Below are 20183 nucleotides of genomic sequence, written 5' to 3'. Positions count from 1 at the left end.
ATTAAGCCACCTTAGTTTCCCTGGGTGGTGGGAAAGGTGCCTGCCAGTATAGTAAAGTATGGGTAGTGACCAAGAATTAATGGGGTAGAAGTCCAGACCTTGAGGGATACAGGTGCCAGCATAACCATGGTCACGGCCAAGCTGGATTCCCCAAGCCAGAATGTACAAAACGAAGTGCATTAGATAGTGAACTCTGACAATGTAACAACGTCACATCCCATAGCTGTGGTAGACTTTGATTCGGGAGGGGTTACTGGCCCTAAGAAAGTAGAAGGGATACCTTCCTGCACATAAACAATCATTAATGGTGTTTCGTTCTTTCTATGTGTGCTGCAGCATGCAGCACACATACAAAAAAAAGCAAAAACGAGGAGAATAAAAGTATTTTTCCTAGCTGTGCCATTCTAATGTCTGCATTTGCATGGGGTTATTTTTTGGCGCTGCCTCAGATTTACACATCCTTGTAACTTTGGGGCAGCGCCAAAATGTATTGGGTGTTGCAGTGGAAATCTCAAAGCAACACCCATTGCAACCCCCTTTCTTGCAAAGTGATGCAGGCTGTATTTACAAGGCAGCGTTAAGCCACTCAAATTGGCGTAGCTTTGCTTGGAAAATAGCTTGACCAGAAAATCGCTAAAAGTGATGTTTTGGTAGCGGTATGCCCTTGTAAATGTACCCCCAAATCCCTAGTAAGAAGGGAAGACGAAGGAAGCTTGGGAAGGGCTCTTTGAAAAGTCCACAGAGCCAGAAGGGACCCAACCCTCTAGGAGAAGGCCTGGTCTCTGAAGAGAAGGGAACTGCGCTGATAGACTTGCCTGACCTTGGAGTACTTCAAGGAGCAGGGGGCCCCTCCAGAGAGGTCTTGAGTAAAGGACAGCAGGTCAGCAAATAGACAGTCTGAGACAGTTGGCTATCAGACTGGAGGAAGGAAATGTCAGTGGTATGCATAAGGTATACTGGGATGAGGGACTCTTCTAGAGTGAGACAAGGGACCCAAAACCAGGGGCAACCAGTAGTTTGGTGGTCCCCCAACAGGACAGAGAGTTATTACTTAACCTAACCCAGGACAACCCCTTAGCCAACCCCTTAGCTGGACAGCTGAGGCAGACTAAAACCTGGGACAGTTTAGTCAACCACTTTCATTGACCACAGATGTCAGAAAAGGTAAAGGAATTTTGCGCTCTTGTGTTACCAGTAAAGTTGGTTGCAAAACAGGTAGCAAACCACAGGCTCCCATCATGCCACTTCCAGTGATGAGGACGCCCTTTGAGAAGATGAGGATTGATATAGTTGGTCCTCTAGACCCACCTACTGCCTCGAGGCATAGGTTCATCCTAGTGGTAGTGGATGAGGCCACTGGATATCCGGAATCTATACCCCTTTGGACTGTCATTGCCCTGCAGTAGATAGAACCCTCCTTGGCATTTTTACCAGGGGCTTTCCAAAGGAGGTAATTTCAAATATCAACATCTAACTAAATCTTTTCTAGAAAGCCTTGAGGAAGTCACTGGATGTGATGAAACATGTGTCGGCTGTTCTCACGCATCTTGATCAAGACTGTGTAGCATTTAATTCTTTGTATAATATCTCCCATTTGTAAGTTTTTTGAAACAGGGGTTTTTACAGTCTTGACTGAAATTGTTATGTTTTAAGATATCTGCATAAATTAAAGAAAAGAAAGTATTTTGTACAAACTCATCTCTGTTGTTTGCCTGTGACATATTGGTGATATATTTTTGTCAAGTCAACATATTAAGGTTCCACATTATAAGAAATATAACTTTTAGAGTGCCGGGGTATAACCATGTTGCATTGTATCGCACAGTGACTGTTGGCAGTACCTGTGTATTTGTGCACCCAAGGTAGTAGGGTACACTTCTTACCCTCAGTGGCACCGTAACTAATTGTTCCATTGCTTACCACATTTGCGATTGCCCAGTCTAACTGAATACTTTTCTGAGGTGCGACCCCTTAGACACTACTACCGCCTTTTGTATTGCAACATTTTTCGTTGTTTGTTGTAGCAAACTTATGACTTCTTCAGGGCTGTAAACCCAAAGTAAAAACAGTTACCATCACTGTTATATAGCGGCAAGTTGTGTCCAATCACTTGTGTGTCATGTCTTCACGATTTCCATATTCAAATGTTAGCGTGCAAAGTGAATCCATACAGTTTTTAGCAGAACCATAAAAAATGGCCAATAGAAAAGAAACAGTTATCCCTATATATTATAGGAATAAAAGTAGAAGAGCGAAACTCAAGTCCCAACACCCGTGTATAAAAGAAGCCAGTAGTATGAGAAAGTATGAACATTCAGAATCCATATGTTAGAAAACCCTGCATGTTCAAGAGTTGTCACCTGATTCCGTTGCCAGCTAAATTCTCAATCCATACGCCGTTAAAATAAAATAAAATCCTGCAATTGCAAATACAACCAGTTATCTAGTCCTCAGATTTCTGGCATGCACACTAGCTAATAGCATAAAATAAATAATGGTGTGATCACCTTATGGCTCGCTCTACCGAGCCTACCAGGTAAATATAGATGTCTCCGTCAGTACAGAAATTATATTCACGGATGCATAATCTTCAATAAACTGTAATCAGGGGGAAAAAAACAGCCAACACAAAGGAACTAATTAAAATGGGAGTATGTCCTAGAACATCAGCCATCCTATGTAGTAACGTGCCTAAGGGTTTTCTAGCATATGGATTCTGATTTTCATACTTTCTCATACTACTGGCTTCTTTTATACATAGGTGTTGGGACTTTCGCTCTTCTACTTTTTTCCCTTTAATATATAGGGACAACTGATTTCAATATCTCATCCAATTCTCTTCTCTATTGGACATTATTGATGGCTCTGCTAAAAACTGTGCGGATTCACTGTGCACGCTGACAGTGGATTATGGAAATCTTGAAGGCATGACACACGGGTGATTGGGCACAATTTGCCTCTATATAAGAACAGTGATGGTAACTGTTTTTACTTTGGGTTTACAACCCTGAAGAAGTAATAAGTGTGCTACAACGCACGATGAAACACGTGTTGGCTGTAAATTGTTCGATTGTACAGTAACATATTTTGGAAGTTGTGTATTGAGTATATTATACTGCTTAGTATCGGACGCTGAGTACCCGAATAAAGAATTGGAGTTAAAGAAATTATATAAGACTTTTTAGCACATCTGTTGGACAGAACACTACTCACCTTGGGTGACCCATTGTAACACTTTACATCTGGTTGGACAGGGTAAAGTGCACAAAGTCCTAAAGTCAAAAAAGACGGGTTGAGCTAGAGGAGGTAACAATCTGGGGGCATACCAGGCAAGTGATGGTAATTTCCAACATATGCAAGACGTACTCTACATTCATTTGCAGTGTTTTCCTAAATGCATTTCACACCGTTCAAATATGATATGCATTATTATGTTAATCTATCCCATGCTAAAAAAAGAACTGAGCATTTCCTGGCTTTTAACATGAGCCAAGTGAATCTGGGCTCCGCTATAGTGCAGGGTGAGTATGGGCTTCAACAGGAGGTGAGCATGGGAATTAACAAGCAAGCAGGGAGTATGATTGTTAGCAATCGTTGAGACTTGACCAGTAGTTGAATGCCATGCACTTGATCAGGATCTGCTTGATTCTTAGCTTTCCTAAGAGTCCTGCATATCTGGGATTTCACAGTAAATGAGCTTAATTAGGAGATGAGATTTGGTCCTTGATAACAGTTGAGGGTGAGATCAATAGAAACTGGGTCTGATATTTAGTAAGAGCTGAGTGGTGGGCAGCTGATTGTGTGGCTGCTCAAAAAGGTGCTAGTTATGATCATTATTTAATAATAATGTGTTATAATGGGGCAGCTGTGCATTTCCAGACACAATATCTCGTATAGTGTTACTGTACATTGTGGTCATTATTTCTCCCTGCATGGATGGGTATTACTTCCGGTGCTGCAGAAAATTTCAGACTGCAATTGTTTCTAATTTTCTACAATCAGTTTCCTGTTGTGAATTCAGGTTCCAAACGGACAACAAATATTGTGGTTAGCATATAGAATAACATACTGATGTATAAATAGCAGCACAGGGTAACACACGTTTAACTCATATATAAATGAAAAGATGCATCTATATCTGTCATTCACACATACATCTACAGCAGTGGCTTTAATGGATGAAATCATATTAATTCAAGAGGCCACATGATTTCTAAAACTAAGCATTCAGTCTGTTCTCGTCTAAATAATAAAGAAAGCAGTTCAGCTAGCAATCCAGCAGGAAGAGAAGAGGGTTAGAAGCCCCCTATTTCCAGTGCTGCTGACAGCTATATTATTGGCTCTCTTCATATATGACATGTATTTGCCTAACTCTAGATAATTGTGGTGCCTTAATTAATTGCCATCTGGTGTTTCCTTTTGGATGATTTTGTTTGAGGGTGTTTTGGCTGAATTATGAGGAATGTTTGTGTTTTGTCTCGTTACAGCAATAAATGTAACTGGTGTAGACAAGTCCCAGGGGCACAATAAAGCAAGAAAGGAGGGAGGCTAGAAATGTGCTTAACGAGGTGAGAGAACCACACAACGACGGGCTACAGACAAATGGTTAGTGCTGTAAATAAACTGAAGAAAGTCTCGCAGGGAAAATTAACTAACCTGGCCAGTTTTTTTGTTTTCTGTTGTTTATATACACACCTGTTGGAGAAGAGTAAACAAAAGTCCCTTAAAAATGTAACTACTTTGTATAGAAAAAGACAAATACGGTCTAAAATAGAAGATGGAAAAGGGGTAACACTGAAGGCCTTGGAGTCCACTTCTTAGTTCTGGACCGAAAAGCAAACATACGCACTATTGCAGCACATCCTGTGGAATGATCATTCCCTGAATGCATGATGTTACAACGCATACATTTACAACGCATGACTTTACAAAACAGTTTTTACATTGCAACATCCTTTACAATGCATTCTTTTACATCGCATGCCATTACATCGCATTTTCAGAAACTAACTTTACAACGCATTCCATTACATCGCATTATACCTTAACAACGTACACCATTACAATGCATACCATTACATCGCATTTAAGGTAAGTGTTGGATAGTATAGGGGTAATAATTACTATTCTAACTCCAGTGAGTGCAACAGTAGGGTAAGTGTTGGATAGTGTAGGGGTAAAAATTACTATTCTAACTCCAGTGAGTGCAACAGTAGGGTAAGTGTTGGATAGTGTAGGGGTAAAATTTACTATTCTGACTCCAGTGAGTGCAACAGTAGGGTAAGTGTTGGATAGTGTAAGGGTACTATGCGTTGTAATGGTATACATTGTAAGACTTGCGATGTAATGCCTGCATTGTAGTTAAATGCGTTGTAATGGCTGCGTTGTAATGACATGCTATGTAAAGGATGTTGCGATGTAATGACTGCTATGTAAAGGTAGTGCGATGTAATGACTGCGTTGTAAAGGTTGTTTCCCTCATTCCCTTCCTCCTCTCCATTTTGTTTTAGATTTTAAGAGGGAAAAAAGAAATTCACTTGTGTTACAACAGTTTTATCTCACATGTGAACTGAAGGATAGATTCTCCTGACCCTCTGCTTTTCGGTCTACTAAAATTTTCGAATGGCTTTCATTCAGAAATGCAGAAGTGAAATTCATTGCCAGCCTCTATTGAAGAGACGATTGTCAGCTGCTATTGAATACACTGAGGCAAAGAACAACTTTATATGTCTTTGGATTATGCAGGTATTTGACCTAATTAGCACCACATTATTTTTCAATTTTAGATAATTCCATAAGAGCAGGCAAAATTCTTCAATATGTTGTCAATTATCTCCAGCATCCAGTTCCCATTCCATGTTTAGCACTGCAAAGCCCAAAGTAAGGCAGATGACTACTTTGGGAGCTCGTAGGTGTTTATGATGGCTTAACTATTTGCAATGTTTCCCTCCTTTCCCTCCACTTGTATATATAACTCCAACCACTAGTATATGTTGTAGACCTTTGTACTTACTATCATTCCTAAGAGAATTTAGGGGCATATCAACAACAACCGGCGATAATTATCGCTCAGCGCTCTTAGCGTGAGGATAATTATCGCCGGCTAGCGTGAATTTTTATCGCTGAGATAGCGTGCTATTAGCAACGCTTATCTCAATAGCGATAAAAATCTACATGCTAACAGGCTAGCGTGAGATTATCGCTGGAAACCCAGCGATAATCTCACGTTACCTTGTTGATAGGGACAGGCAAACTTAGCCATGATATCCTCCTTCCATAGGATATCATGGCTAAGTCTGAAAATTAGCAGATGTAAAAAAGCAGCGTTAACCGCGGTTAGCGCTGCTTTTTTTGTCTCTAACAAGGTTAGCGACATTCTTGATAATAGGAGAAATGTCGCTTAGCGACATTTCTCCTATTATTTTACTCTGGAACGCCCCCTTTGCATCTCATTAGAGATGCAAGGGGAAGCGTAGAGTAAAAGGGTGCTAACATGCAAATTTGCGTGTTAGCACCCTGTTGTTGATAGGGCGCTAGTTTTATCTCTGCTTTTTTGGCTTTTAAAGCCAAAAAAGCAGAGATAAAGCCCTTGTTGATATGCCCCTTAGAGTTTATCTGTTTGTATCTCTTCCGTGAATTACTTTACAACTTGTACATTTGCAATTTTTCCCTCCTTTCGCTCCACTTGTACATTTACAAATTATTTTCCTGTTTATATCTCTTATGTAACTCATGTAATCCAAAGTCCTCATGTAACGCAACTGGTTCTTTTGTAAAGCGCTCTGACACCTTTGGGTAATGTTCGCACTATATAAAATTGCTTTGAATAAAATAAATAAAAAAACTAACCGATTTGGCTCGAGACTCGTTGTATTTTGCAAATGGAAGGAGCCTGAAATACAGGAGTCCTAACTTTCAGCAGCAATCTTTGAAAACCAAGCAAATGGGATTCAAAACATATTGGGGCAGATTTATGTAGCACTTGCGCCACTTTTGCGCCGCCGTTGCGTCACTTTTGTGACACAGCAGCGGCGCAAATCCTGCGCCATGGTGCGGGGTATTTACAACGTGACGCATCTGGGAGATGCGTCACGTTGTAAAGCCCTGCGCCACATGTAGGCGTTCCAGGGCAGGTGGGGGCGTTCCGGCGCAGGAACGCCTCCTAAAAGTGGCTGAGTGAAATCTACAAGATTTCACTCAGTCACTTTTAGGCCCATGCTGCGTCAAAACCCTGCGCCTGCTTGAAGCAGGCGTAAGGATTGACGCAGCATTGTACAGATAGGGCCCCCCAGAATATTGCTGGAGCTGCGTCGCGCTTGCGACGCAACTCCAGCAATGCGCCACTTTTACGGCACAGATGCGTCACGCATCTGTGCCGTTTTTGCCCCATGGTGCGCCGCATTATAAATGCGGCGCATCCATGGTGGCGCAGCTGTGGCGCATAATAATTGGCGCATCCCTGCTGATATGCAGGGATGCGCCAGTTAACATAAATCTGCCCCATTGTTTCCATTCTCACTGGATTCATAGGTAACCTTATGCATCCTACTACACATATTCAAGGAAAATAGGGGCCTCTCAGTGCCTAAAATGATTTCCTAGAAGACGGTGCTCCACAGCTCGAGAAGTATACAAAATATGGGCTGCTTCATTGAGAAACCTATAGAAGTATGGGTTTGTATCCACCAGCACTGCTACGTCATCTGCAGCAGGACCTTAACACTGAGAATCTTTGGGCATCTCACACCCTTGTGACAGGAAAATAACAGTAGAGTGGCTTAAGCCTATTAATGATATCCATTTTATTTTTATTCTCATAGCTGCCATGGTTTCATATTGATGTGTGGCACTTTCATAATTTCAGTGTAATTATGAGTGAAAATTCAACATCTATGAGTGACACTTTTTCTCAAGCAAAATTAAGCAATGAAGATGAGGTAAACATAGAATTATCAAAAACTACACCCATGTGAGCAACGAGAAGCTCTAAGAAGATCTCAAAACGGCTGCAAAGCAGCAGAAATGGGAGGGCAGGAGAGGCTGACAGAGGGGCACACACACAGCCATACTGTGAGCAATTTGAGGAAGAAACCAGGATAATGATAGACCTATCCCTTTTGGCTTTCCATCTTGCATCTTTACATTTTTCTCTCTCTCTGTTGCCTCCTCGATTTTTCACAAAGTAAACATCGAAACAGACGTCACTGAAACAACCCACTCAAAAAATGTGAAAAGCCAATGGAGAGGGCATGTCACTTAACCAGATTAATACTACGTTCTGGCTGATTAGATGAACCTTGCTAAATGGACACAGGTGGGCTGGGTCAGGTAGAGGCCGCAGTGTGTGCATGCTGATGGGCAGACGACTGCCTGCCCCACAGTCTACTGCCCAGCTGGATGGTAATCAGACAGTCAGTGCAAGGCAGGGGAGGCAGCAGGTTTGCACAGTGGTGCATATGCATAATACCTTTCATCACATGATCATAATAGAGAACACTCATTGAATAATCATTCCAGCTACAATTTCTGTCTTCAGGAGACAGAGACTCAACAATCTCCAAAGATTAGGGCCCGATTCACCAACCCCCCACTTCTGCTGCTTGCAGACAGGTGCTGGGAGGTCTCCCTCCCGCTCGAATGTGCAGTCACACTGGCGTGCAACCTATATTTGCTGCACTGACTGACTGACTAGTGACTCTGGCCTGCCTCACACTGAGGCACTGTCAGCTGGTGCAGGTGGGCCGGGGCTCGCATATTCCGGCATCAATTATCTTTGTTGAGCAACTGCTTGCTCTGCCCTTCCCTGGCGCCCAGCACTGCAGGTCACCTGCACCAGACGAGGAGATCGATCAGGCTCCACGCTGAAAGAAGCGAGGTCCGAGGAGCTGCTGCGGCATTCAGTGGCATGCCCAAACTTAAAGCACTGCTGAAAGTTTTGCCGCCTGCTCGCACCGCGGGCAGCAGCTGAGAAGAACAAGCATTTCCAATGCAATAGGTCTCGCATTTGCAAAATTTAGAGTCATTGGCATTGTAATATCTATATAAATATATATACATATTTATTACCTACTGGCGGTCGCCAGTAGGTAGTTATAGTTAGGACCCCTTTTCCATAGGAAATCCGCAACATTCTATTTTGAATAACTTTGGCGCCGGTCGACGAATCCTCGCGAATTTCTCAAAATAGGTGGGGCGCTACGCTCCGCTCCTACCCTGAAAGTCTCGGGGGGATTCGTCAAGCGGGGGCTGAGATAAAAGGGGGGTCCCAAAACGCGTTTTTCCCATGCATTTTTCCATAGGACCTTTAGACAGGGCTACAGCCCGAACGGCTGAACAGAATTACTAGAAATTTGGCAGAGAGGTAGTCCCTAGGTCAAGGAAGTGCCTTTTGTAGGTTTGGTGTAAATCTGTTCAGTAGATTCTGAGAAAATAGCCTTTAAATCAATATATATATCTGAGCCAGCTTACGGTACGCTAACCGTAAGCTTACCGTACGCGTACGGTGGCGTGCGCGAGCGCGATTCTGATTGGCTCTTAGATCTTAGTAAACATTCGAATCGGCCGAAACCAGGAAGCGGCGGCCGCCATTTTGTGTGTTTCACCCAGAAAAAAAAGAGTGAAAACAAGAAAAGGGGGCAAGGAGGAGAGTTACAGACCCACTTACATTTGTGAGGGGGTCAAAGAAGGACAGAAAAGTACAAAGAAAACATTTATTGATTTTTAAAAAAATCACGGGGTACGCGTACGGTAAGCTTACGGTAAGCGTACGGAAGAAAAAAAAAATTAAAAAAGAAATGAAATGCAGATTTAAGAGTTTAGATATTAGGGGGCTCTAAAAAGAGCCGTTGTGTTTATGAAGTGATTTTTTAAGTGGTACCTACAAGTAAGTACCGATGCAGAGTCTAAGGTTCAAGAGGAAGACTCTGTTCCCTTCATCATTGAAGTGCACACCATCTCCTCTATAAATGTCTTGCATGTCATAACGCAAGTTGTTGTGGTAAATGGCACCCATACCATAGTCACGGAGGAAAGCAGAAACATATTTGTTGACGTGCTTCCTTGCTTTGTCAATTTGAGGACAGAAATGATTGGACCAGTTCCATTTTTGCGTTTGGCATATGTTGGAAAACACAAAGGCAGTTTTAGGGAAAAGAGAAAACAGTTGTGCAAAGGTGTCCTTCATAAGCATTTCCAGACCTACCCCAGTCAAAGTGCCTAGGTCATTGCCACCACAGTGCACTATTATGAGGTCAGGGTGTTGGTTTTGCATGAAGGATTTCACCAATGGCATCAATTGGTGCCACTTTAACCCTCTCTGACCAATCCATTTAATGTCTACATTTGGCAAAGCAAGGTCTCTCACCATACCTGTTTTCTCTGCAAACTTTTCACTCCAGAAGACATAGCTGTGCCCTACAATCCACACTGTGAACATCTTCAAAGGAGATCTGGATGCACTCAGGAGGTGTAATTCAGTAGAATGGGAAAAAGAAATGAAAAACAGTTTGGAAATGGAGGCATACATATTTTTTTTTTAAAAAAAAGAACTGATTGGCTGTTTCATACCATTCTACACTAAAAACTAGGCTGTATGTGTAAATTGATAGAAGCATGTTTTGTATTGGTACAGAAAAATGTGTTACCAAAGAACAGTACTATGGATTTGCTGTAAGGTTTGAAAAGTCAAGCACTCTTGCTCTGTGGAATTGAAACATTGTTTGGCGAACTTCTGACCTAACTCCACACAGCAGTGTTCCATGAGGTGTTGCTATGGTAGCAGGCAGAAGTCAAGTTGGGGGAAGGGTACTTTAAGAAAAGAGTTGGTTTTCAACCAATAGAAATGTGTGATTACATTTGAAAAAAAGGGGGAAGCACTGAGATTTGAAACTTACATGTATATGTGTGGAAAAATAGAGGGAAACTTTGCCATTTTCTGGTTTTGCTGAGAGGAGAGAGGTGTAGAGAACAGAGATCCTGGCTCTGATAATCTGCTGTTTGAGTGCCACATTTCTTTCACAACTAACTAATTTTAAAGGTGAGTTATAAGTTTGAGAGGGGATGTATATGGTAAATTAAGAAATGAATAATAGAATTGGAATTCCTTTCGTAGAAGTTGTGTTTATTATTTTCTGTTTTGGGAGAAATTTAAATGTGAGGAACATGTAAAATAATATGGACTATTTTTTCATGATAAATTAAGGTGTACTGGTAAAAATAAGGAATACTTTAAGGGTTTGAGGTTGCAGTCAGTAATGCAAATACATTCAGCATCACTAAGGCTGGTTGCCCTTGCTGAAGTGTAGGCAGTCACCGAGGATACACATGGTGGTGGTCTGAAAAAGCAGTTTGGACATGGGCTTTTTAAAAAAATCTAAAAAGTGGATTCATAATGTGTCAGTCTGTAAAAGTGATTTTCACTTGCCAAAAAAAAAGAGCAGTAAGTGTGCATTTAAATTGGCAAAGAAATTTCGTTTTGTGACTAATGTGAAAACATGACTCTGTGTGCAAATAGGAATTACAGGCAGAGATTTATTGCGTTTTGCTCTGGTGATTTCACAGTTGCATTAGTAGGAAAAAGGGGGAGCGATTTTTTGGGGGAAGAAGCAGACTCTTAGCACACACCCAGCTCCTTTCCATGTATAATCATGCACAGTATTTAGAAGCGAGTGGGGTTTTGAGGTTTCAGTCTGTAATGCAAATACATTCAGCATCACTAAGGCTGGTTGCCCTTGCTGGAGTGTAGGCAGTCACCGAGGATACACATGGTGGTGGTCTGAAAAAGCAGTCTGGACATGTGCAATTAAAAAAATCTAAAAAATGGATTCATAATGTGTCAGTCTGTAAAAGTGATTTTCACTTGCCAAAAAAAAAGAGCAGTAAGTGTGCATTTAAATTGGCAAAGAAATTTCGTTTTGGGACTAATGTGAAAACATGACTCTGTGTGCAAATAGGAATTACAGGCAGAGATTTATTGCGTTTTGCTCTGGTGATTTCACAGTTGCATTAGTAGGAAAAAGGGGGAGCGATTTTTTGGGGGAAGAAGCAGACTCTTAGCACACACCCAGCTCCTTTCTATGTATAATCATGCACAGTATTTAGAAGCGAGTGGGGTTTTGAGGTTTCAGTCTGTAATGCAAATACATTCAGCATCACTAAGGCTGGTTGCCCTTGCTGGAGTGAAGGCAGTCACCGAGGATACATATGGTGGTGGTCTGAAAAAGCAGTCTGGACATGGGCTTTTTTTAAAAAATCTGAAAAGTGGTTTCATAATGTGTCAGTCTGTAAAAGTGATTTTCACTTGCCAAAAAAAAAGAGCAGTAAGTGTGCATTTAAATTGGCAAAGAAATTACCTTTTGGGACTAATGTGAAAACATGACTCTGTGTGCAAATAGGAATTACAGGCAGAGATTTATTGCGTTTTGCTCTGGTGATTTCACAGTTGCATTAGTAGGAAAAAGGGGGAGCGATTTTTTGGGGGAAGAAGCAGACTCTTAGCACACACCCAGCTGCTTACCATGTGGAATCATGCACAGTATTTAGAAGCGAGTGGGGTTTTGAGGTTTCAGTCTGTAATGCAAATACATTCAGCATCACTAAGGCTGGTTGCCCTTGCTGGAGTGTAGGCAGTCACCGAGGATACACATGGTGGTGGTCTGAAAAAGCAGTCTGGACATGGGCTTTTAAAAAAAACTGAAAAGTGGTTTCATAATGTGTCAGTCTGTAAAAGTGATTTTCACTTGCCAAAAAAAAAGAGCAGTAAGTGTGCATTCAAATTGGCAAAGAAATTTCGTTTTGTGACTAATGTGAAAACATGACTCTGTGTGCAAATAGGAATTACAGGCAGAGATTTATTGCGTTTTGCTCTGGTGATTTCACAGTTGCATTAGTAGGAAAAAGGGGGAGCGATTTTTTTGGTGCAGAAGCAGACTCTTAGCACACACCCAGCTCCTTTCCATGTATAATCATGCACAGTATTTACAAGCGAGTGGGGTTTTGAGGTTTCAGTCTGTAATGCAAATACATTCATATATTTTTGGGTAAATATGTAAATACGTGTACTGTATTTTAAAATGTTTGAAAAATATTAATATTTTTTTCTTTTTTTTCAGATTGATATAGAAAATTTTCGAAAACTAGAACCATTTTTAAAGCAATTTTTTTTTTTAAAAACAAATGAATAAATATTTTTTTGAGTGGGTATGGTAAGTCAATAATAATAATTGTAGTGTCTCAAAGACCTTGTAATGTGATAATTGATTTTTAGTGTTTTTTTTTTTTTTTTTTTTAATTACGCGCACCGTACGCGTACGGTAAAAAAAAAAAAAAAAAAGTTTTTAAAAACATATATAACAAAAAGATGAAAGATAAGGTTGGCTCTTAAAAGAGCCGTTGTGTTCATGCAGGGAGAGAGGAAAGAAAGAATGGGAAAATTAGTCTCTGTGACAAGTGTGCTGATCTATTTTGAGGTTCACTAGGGAAACACTGGTCTCCCTATGACAAATTAGATCATGACAAGAGGCACATCGAATATCAACCCTCAGAAATCGAGGGTTAATTTCCAGAGGGCCAGCAAAAGGAGATGCTCCCCCCACAGATGAAGGGCTCACCTGACCTGCAGAAGAAGGAGTCAGCCCTGCAGATGATGGTCCAGGCTGAGCTGCTGTGGATGTGCTTGGTTGACTTTCTGAAGGGTTACCTCCAAAAAGTCGAGCATGTGTCCTTCTGTGTACATCCCTGAGGTGCCTCATCATGGTATGATTCCCAAAGGAATACTTCCTGTCAGGATTCCCTCTTGAAAGTACACGCTTACACTGCTTGCAAGTCACTAAGGGTGCATTTACCTTTAGCTGGCCTTCAGGAAAAGTAAAATAATCCGATACATAAGAGGTCTTTTGTTTCCTCGCTCTCTGCCTCAAGGTAGTGCTGCTAGTGCTAGCCTCACTCTCAGAAGAGCTCTGCTGTTCTGCCATCGTATCACAAAGACAACCCAGCTCCTTCTCCTAAGGGATCACAAGCAGAAATGAGGGGAATGGGTGTGGTGTAGGAGAGTTCTAGAACTGAAAGTAGTTTCAACCAATCAAAAGTTGTGTTTCATGATCACATGACCTACCGTACGCTTACGGTACGCTTACGGTACGCTTACGGCAAAAGTGCGCATGCGCGTAAAAAAGACACGCGCTTGCGCGCATGCGCATAACAGTCACTACCCGACACTTCCGCGTAACGTGAGCGTGTAGCGTACACGCGTACGCGTCCCGCGCGGAGTACGCGCGGCTACGCAAATTGCGTAACTATACGCAAACAGCGTAGATAAATTACGGGCGTTGCGTAAACCGTACGCTTACCGTAAGCTTACGGTACGCGTACTAAAAAAAAAGGAAAAAATGTACTGCAAAAAATTATAACATGTTTATTTTATGAAATATATTTAAAAAAACATATTAAAGAATTTTAAAAATTTAACCATAGTCTTTATAAAAGGTTAGAACATTAAATTAAAAATATGTTTAAAAAAATAGAAGAAAAAAAAAAAATTAGCCTTTAAAAAACCTTGCAAATTCACTGAAAAAACCATGGGTTTCACACACGTTATAGTTAGGAATTAGCATTTAAAAAACCTTGCTAATTCAATGAAAAAACCATAGGTTTCACACACGTTATAGTTAGGAATTAGCATTTAAAAAACCTTAGAAATTCAATGAAAAAACCAAAGGTTTCACACACGTTATAGTTAGCTGGACATTTTACTCGTAAAAAACCATTGAAATTCCCCCGTTATAGTTAGTTAAGCTAACTATAACTCGCGCGCCCGCAATGCACTGCTGATGACGTCACATATTACATCACTCATGACATGGTCAGTGACATCACTCATGACATCACTGATGACATCTCAAATGACATCACTGATGACATCACTGATGACATCATCCTTGTGATAGAGTGGCAGACCTCCTCTCACCCTAATATAACCTTTGATACACACATTCATAAATAGAGACTAAACTTTTCAAAACAATGGACATACCAATGCCAGTTACAACAACCTCTTCAGTAATTCTAAGATCCACATACACATCCACTCATTCACCAACAGTCCTATACAGTCACTCATACATGGACTCACTCATCATATGTACTCATACACCTATACATCCTGTTACACAATGCCACTCATCCGTAGAGTTACTCACACACATAGTCACTCATGCTAATAAAGAATCAAACATCCATTTACTTGCATATACAGTTATACACACACCACCACACTTACTTCTACAAAAACTTACACATACTTAGTCTTTTAAACAATCACTTATAGAAACACATACTTATTCATACAGGAACTCTTTCAATCTCTCACTCTCACATATACTCACTTATATACACCAATAGTCACATATACTAGTTAAAAACATATTTAGTTACTCATAAAGACACTGTAGAGACAGTCATTCACTCACTAACACACCCATACACACACTCATCCACCCATGCAGTCCTGCACACATACTATCTTCAACACATATGAACAGTGAGTCACTCATTCATGCACCTATGCACTACGTAATACCCCCCATCGAACCATACAGACATCAGACACTTATACTGATACTCAAAAAACCAACTAATAACCTATATAGACACTCAAGTAGCTACTCACCAACCCATGCAGCCACTTATACACAAAGTGAGAGACTGATACAGATATTTACATATTTAAACATTACTCACTAAGCCATGTATTCACTAAGATACACTTAATCAGTCAGTTACACAATCAATTTTTCAAAAACAAATCATCCATTTAGACACTTATATACCCATTTATTCTTCCATCGACCTTGAGATATACATATATAAAACATATTTAATTTTCAGAAAAACACACATTCACTGGATGATGTCATCAGTGATGTCATCAGTGATGTCATTTGAGATGTCATCAGTGATGTCATGAGTGATGTCACTGACCATGTCATGAGTGATGTAATATGTGACGTCATCAGCAGTGCATTGCGGGCGCGCGAGTTATAGTTAGCTTAACTAACTATAACGGGGGAATTTCAATGGTTTTTTACGAGTAAAATGTCCAGCTAACTATAACGTGTGTGAAACCTTTGGTTTTTTCATTGAATTTCTAAGGTTTTTTAAATGCTAATTCCTAACTATAACGTGTGTGAAACCTATGGTTTTTTCATTGAATATATATATATATATATGTATATATAAAAATGTATTTATATATATTTTGTTATATGTATTTATTTCGATATTTTTTTAATTTTAATATATAAACTGTAAACTTATAAACATAATAATATTCAACTTTTAATTTAGTTATGTTTATTTAGAAAACATGGTAATATATATATATTATCTACTGGCGGTCGCCAGTAGATAGTTATAGTTAGGACTGTGTTTCCATAGGAAATCTCAAAATTCTATTTTGAATAACTTTGGCGCCGGTTGACGAATCGTCGCGAAATTTTCAAAACTAATGGGGCGCTCCGCTCAGCTCCTACCCTGAAAGTCTCGGGGGGATTCTTCAAGCGGGGGCCGAGAAAAAAGGGGGGTCCCAAAACATGTTTTCCCCATGCGTTTTCCCATAGGACCATTAGTCGAAGGTACAGCCCGAACGGCTGAACAGAATTACTTGAAATTTGGCAAAGAGGTAGTCCTCAGGTCAGGGATGTGCCTTTTGCATATATGGAGTCAATCTGTTCAGTAGTTCCTGAGAAAATTGCAGTTAAATTACATACATATCTATAGCCGCGCACCGTGCGCGCACCCTAACGTGCGCGAGCGTAATTCTGATTGGTGGTTACACGTCAGTCAACGTTCGAATCGGTCGAAATCAGGAAGTGTCGGCCACCATTTTGTTTGTTTTAAGTGCGAGAGTGAAAAAGGAAGGTGGCGAACGTGAAAAGGGGGCAGGGTAGAGAGTTTCTGACCCCCTAGCCTTTGTCAGGAGGTCCCTGAAGGACCACGAAGGCAGTAAAAAACATTTTGATCTTTTTTAAAAAAAATCGCGGGGTGCGCGCACGGTGCGTTTGTTTTGAGTGCGAGAGTGAAAAAGGAAGGTGGCGAACGTGAAAAGGGGGCAGGGTGAAGAGTTTCTGACCCCCTAGCCTTTGTCAGGGGGTCCCTGAAGGACCACGAAGGCTGAAAAAAGCATTGTAATTTTTTTGGGAAAAAATTGCGGGGTGCGATATATTTATTGTATATTAAAAATACATGTATATATATTTTTTAAATATATATATATGTCTACATACATATCAAACAATTTTTTATGGCATTTATTTAGCATTCACATTAAATTTTAACACTATTATATAATATATATATATATATATATATATACACATTATATTGTAGTGTTAATATTAAAGGTGAATACTATATTAATATGATATGTTTTAGCTTTTAAAGCACTACTCCTACATATTCTTACAGTTTCTGGGCTACATATTAAACAAGCTACCCCGAAATAAAGGATGTTTTTCAATACCGGCAAATTAATAAGCAACCTAGCATTAAATATGTCACAAATTAAGCCCTAGGAAAGGATCTGTTAATGAGACATTTCAGGGAGAGCAGCAATTTAGCTCATCTGTATCCGTTGTACAGGTGCTTAAAATGCATATGACCACTGTTTGTACGGCCCCTCTGTCTTATGTGTCTTGGTGTCACTGCACCTGCTACACCAATAATGCATACGCATAAATCTGAACACTGAAGCATGCCCATGTACTTAATAGGATATCTGCTAACGTTCTAGTGCACATTTCCAAGCCTTCTAACCAATTATATCATATAGAAAAAAAAGCACTGTGCTAAAACAAAGCATTAAAGAAAAAATTGTGGCTATAAATGTAAGCATTGTTTCTGTTCACTGCGTGTTACATATTAAGCCCTAGGAAAGGGTCTCTTAATGAGACGTTTCAGGGAGCAAAAAAAATTAAGCTCATCTGTCTCCATTGTGCTGGTGCTTACAATGCATATGACCACTGTTTGTACGGCCCCTCTGTCTTATGTGCCTTGGTGTCACTGCACCTGCTGCACCAATAACGCATACGCATACATCTGAACATTGATGCATGCCCATGTTTTTAATAGCATCTCTGCTAATATTCCGGTGCACATTTAAATAGAATTCTCGGCAACTTTGAAGCATTCATTATTGTTTTTTTTTTTAATAAAAGGAAAAACAGTGAACAGTTGAGGGCACTGAGGGTGTGTAACTAGGCATGATAATGGTGATAACAGTCGGGCCACAACAAACGTGCATAAAACACTGCTATGCAAAAAACGGGTAGCAACCAGTATCGATTTAATTATTCTTTATCTGTAGTTCAGAATCTTAAGATGCAGATAACCAGTGATTAAGGATCCCACAGTCCTGTGTGTCTTGGTGTCACTGCACCTGCTGCACCACTGATGTATACGCCTAAATCTGAAGTGTGAACCATGCCCATGCTGTTAATAGGATCTCTGCTAACATTACAAAGAACAATTTAATAAAAGCCCCGGCAACACTAAAAATACAATTTCAGTCCAGTAAACACAGCTGTAAGAGAGATAGTAATAAATTGTAGATAATTCAATAAATAGCTCTGTTTTAGCCTTTAAAGCATGGCTTTTGCACATTCCTACAGTTTCTGTGCTAAATGTAAAGCAAGCTACCCCTAAATAAAGTATGCTATTTAAACCGGAAAATTAATAAGCGCACTAGCATTAGATGTGGCACAAATTAAGTCCTAGGAAAGGATCTGTTAATAAGACGTTTCAAGGAGTGCTGTAATTTAATTAGTCTCTAGCTGTTGTGCTGGTGCTTAAAATGCATATAACCACTGTTTGGCAGGCCCCTCTGTCCTTTGTGTCTTGGTGTCACTGCATCTGCTGCACCACTTATCCATACGCATACATTTGAACTCTAAACGTATGCCTATGCTCTCAATAAGATATTTGCTAACATTCTAGTGCACATTTTAAAGCCTTTCACCATGTCATAAGAAATAGAAACAAACAAAAGCACGGTACTAAAACCAGTGTTACAGAAACACTTGTGGCTATAGATGGAAGCAAGGTTTAGGTTGACTGCTTTTAAAATGTGCAAAGGTGTACCCTTCCCTAATCCGTACAGGGTGCGTGCAGCCAATTACACTGTTTCCGTGAACTTTAAAGAGTTTATAAATTGAGGAAAGAGTCCAGAGCCGGGAAACTTTGTAAAATGCCGGAAAATAAAACAAAGCAATCACAATACAAAAAGCGCTGGCCCATGGGCACTGCAACATAAACATTGGCAGTTTGAGCTCCAAAACAACTTTACCAACACATGTGTATAGTTTGTATGCACACTGTTCAATAAATTAACCACCCAAAATACACTGTAAAAGACTGACTTTTTAAAATAGCCCCTGCACCACTATAGCTACAAATTAAGCACTATAAAAGCAAATGTAACAAAGCCATCATTTAGCTGTATTATCAGACGATATTGTAACAATATTTTAATTTTAATTAAAGCCACATTATGTATACTTTATGTGCTCTCTGTAACATAAACCAACAAAAGGAATATAATCCAGGAAGCTGAAAACATTGCGTTAAACTGCCAAATAATGTGAACGTGTAGAAAAATATAAGCAGTTTCGTGTTTACAAAAAGTATATGTTTTAGGCAATACGCTTTAAACAATTTAAACAAAACAATTTGCGTACGTTTATTTTGTAACTGGGCAAAGCTATTGTAATGCATTCCCATTTAGTTCAAACGAAAAACACAGACCGAAAGTCTGCTATAGTGTGACATGTTTTCACCAGTTGGAAACGAAACCAGACCAGGCTAATTAAGGGGCATATCAGCAAGGGCCGGCGATAATTATCGCTAAGTGCACTTAGCGCTAGGATAATTATCGCTGGCTATTGCTGCTTTCTATCGCGGAGATAGTGTGCTATCAGCAATGCTTATCTCCAAAGTGATAGAAATGCAAGCGTTAGCTGAAAAACAGTGTGATTATCGCTGGAAATCCAGCGATAATCGCACGGTGACCGGCGATACCTTGCTGATAGGGCAGGGTGGTCTTAGCCATGTAATCCACCCCCCATTGGATTACAGGATTACATAGCTAAATCAGAATTAAAGCAGGCGTAAGGAAAGTAGCGATAACCATGGTT

Source organism: Triturus cristatus, chromosome 6, assembly GCF_964204655.1.
Source record: "Triturus cristatus chromosome 6, aTriCri1.1, whole genome shotgun sequence".
NCBI classification, from domain to species: Eukaryota; Metazoa; Chordata; class Amphibia; order Caudata; family Salamandridae; genus Triturus; species Triturus cristatus.
Note: the sequence above shows the minus strand (reverse complement) of the source record.